Source organism: Oryx dammah, unplaced genomic scaffold, assembly GCF_014754425.2.
Source record: "Oryx dammah isolate SB20612 unplaced genomic scaffold, SCBI_Odam_1.1 HiC_scaffold_29, whole genome shotgun sequence".
In the NCBI taxonomy this organism is placed as follows: domain Eukaryota; kingdom Metazoa; phylum Chordata; class Mammalia; order Artiodactyla; family Bovidae; genus Oryx; species Oryx dammah.
The window spans coordinates 27,459,874-27,462,987 of record NW_024070213.1 but is presented as its reverse complement, the minus strand read 5'-3'; the positions used below and the strand labels follow the sequence as shown (position 1 = coordinate 27,462,987).

Genomic DNA, 3,114 nt, shown 5'->3' with positions numbered 1-3,114 from the left:
AGTTGGTTATCCCAGATTGCTCAGTGTGTAATCATCCAGATCCTCCTTCATGGGCTGTCAGGAGTTAAGACCAAGAGACAGTCTTCCCAGTGGGCTTCCCCAGTGGCACGGTACCTGCAGTGCAGGGGACTCCAGAGATGCGGGTTCGGTCCTTGGTTTGGGAAGATCCTTTAGAGTAGGAAAGCACTGGAAAAAACTCATGGACTGAGGAGCCTGCCAGGCGATAGCCTGTGAACTCACACAAGCGTTGGGTACAATGAGCACGTGAACAGAGTCTTCCCAGGGGGGAAATGAACAGCCAATTCCCACAGGAACGCTTCTCTTTTGCCAGATTACAAAATGATTTTAGATTTATATAGAATGCTTTTATTTTATGAAAAGGCCAATTTCAAATCTCCCTGAAAACTAAGCCGGATACAAAGTCTTAGTGGAGGAGGCCTGGTGGATCTGTGCGCAAAAACGTGGCTGCTGTCCTTTGGCGTTCCAGCTTCAGGAAGAGCCCTTCAGAAGGCCTCCCGTGTGCATGTTTTAGGGACCTGAGCACAGAAATAGACTCTGGCATCTACTCTCAGATACCCTTCAGCTACCAGAGCATCTCATCTCTTCAGCGGGTCATTCTTTAGTAAGGAAATTACTTCCATAAATTCTCCATCTCCTGACTGTGGCTTAGGCCTTACATTTTCATTATCATCTCCACTGAGAGTTATGGTAGAGATGCGCGTGGTACAACTAATTTGACAAACCCGGATCCATACGTATGGCTGCAGAACATGTAGCGTTACCCTTATAGCCGGTTTTCTTCCTCGAGGTCCCAAAGAGCAGCTGCTTCTGGGCTTTCACTGTCATCCATCGGACTGGCGGGAATTCATGGCAACAGCCTCCCATTGGTGGTTGGAACTGCTTCACTAGAATGATGTGTTCCTAGCAAAGTGTTCTTTGAGGCTCTGGGGTAACTGCCACACCCATCACCCGACTATCCTCTTTGCTTTGCTGTTTCACAAGTTCTTATGTGACCAGTAGGATCCCTGTAAGTTGTTTTTTCAAGCATGATCCATTCCAGAAGGATCTTATTTAAATCATTTACTGTTCAACCTAATAGCAAGTGGCCTGTTCCCCCCATTAATGCAAGGCTTTCACCTTCTCTAAACTCCTAAAGCCTTTTGAAGATTTGGAATTCCATGAAAGTTTAAAGGCTTTCATCAGGTGAATATTGTAATAGTTCCTTAATTCTTGAAGCAGAAAGAACTTATTTCTCATTTATACCAAAAAGATTTAAAATAAGGAAGAAAAAATGATCTTTCCTTTTCTTACTTTACTTCAGGTACCACTCAAACTCAGCTCACTCTTTTTTTTAAAATATAAATTTATTTTAATTGGAGGTTAATTACTTTACAATCTTGTATTGGTTTTGCCATACATCAACATGAATCCACCACAGGTATACACGTGTTCCCCATCCTGAACCCCCCTCCCTCCTCCCTCACTCTTTGAAGACAAAATCTTTCTTAAAAATCCCACATTACATCAGAAATGCAATTTTGAAAGGAAACATTAGATTATTTTATTTCCCTTCCAGTAATCTTGGAATTTAGGCATGTTTGTTTCTATTTTATGTGCATTATTTATCATTTACATCACCCTTTAAATTAAACTGGTACCATTATTATTACTATTATTATTTTCTCACAAGAGCTTTTAACAGATACTACTCATAGAAACTCCACTGCCAGAGATGTTCTCACACTAGAGAAGATTGGGAATGGTGTGAAAAGCCAGCTTTGACTTATTTCTAAGCCTAATTCACTTGTAGAAAAATAACAGTGTTGGTGAGGGAAAGGAAACAGAAGAGACAGCTAAAATGAACCTCTAGGCTGTGCTAACGGAAGATCTTTTAGCTTTTAAACTCTAGTTTAAATGTCACTTCCTCGGGGTGCCCATCTATCACCTCCTAGATTATTTTACATTCCTTGCTTCGTCTCCATGCAACTGAGGAAAGTGACAGCTAGGAAGTGACTTTGCGCTGTCAGGGAGGCCTTGGTGTTGCTAGGAGCTAGCCTGACACTCACAGTCAGGCTACGGTGTTCGTTTGCTGGGGGTGAACAATTTCACAACACCCAACAGGACCACTGCGTGACCATGATGGATAAGGAGGAAAACGGGACGAGTCTGTAAGTCTGTAACCATGGTGCGGCGCCTGACAGAAGCATGAGTATTGTCCAAACACAAGTGCCAAGCACTCCTGGGGAAACGTAAGTGGCTCTTGGATTCTTCACCTACTTCCTTGGACCTTCTCTCAAATCATCCAACACGAGCCTGAATCCGATAGGACGTCCTTTGCTGAGACGCTCCACGGCTCTTCATTTGTGTATCTCCCTCATTGCAATGAGGAGTCAACCCACTGTGTGTGTTTCTGGTGGTCTCTGGCTGGAGGTCATTAACAAAACCTGGACTCTTCCTTTTGTTACTCTCACTACGTTGTAGTGATCAACGACAGGAAAGTTTTGTTATGTCATTAATTTTGACCTTTATTTTCCCCCCCTTGCTTCTGGTTGTTTAGAACTTCAAATAGAAAACATGCAGACCACCGTCTAGACTTACCTTGACTTTTGTTTGGGACATGGTGGCCACTGGAGGCCACTGATGCTGGCTGCTCTTAAGTTGCCCTATTTTTGAAAGAAGGGTAGAAGAACTGCATAGAGCTGTAAAAAGGAGGTTTTTATTTAAATTTTGGGTAGTATATGGTGCCTTGAGAGATGCAGACACATAAATCCCAGATTCCACTTGAAAACTTTATACAAATTTCAGGGGTTATTTGGGAGCCACAAAGGCAGGAACCTCATGTTGTGGATTAAGATCGGGAAAATGGAATCGCTTACTTTTAGTGAAGTCCTTCTGGGCTTGACCAATGAACATTTTATTGAGAGACTATATGAATTAGATTCTATTTTCAGGAGTTATTAAAATTCCTTGTTTTTTGGTAGTGTCTAAACATTTGCTGAATTACATTTCTTTCAAGGTAACAACCCTCTGGAAATATTTGTATCAACAAAGCTTTCTTGTGATGCATTCTGGATTCTTAGGCCATAAAGTTTGAGTCCCCTGTAGGATTTGGAG

General features: G+C 42.2%; 1 pseudogene; it reads right to left on the bottom strand.

Annotated features, from left to right (window-relative positions):
- Positions 1 to 424: 424 nt before the first annotated feature.
- On the bottom strand, positions 425 to 2,619 carry LOC120857988 (annotated as a pseudogene).
- Positions 2,620 to 3,114: the final 495 nt, after the last annotated feature.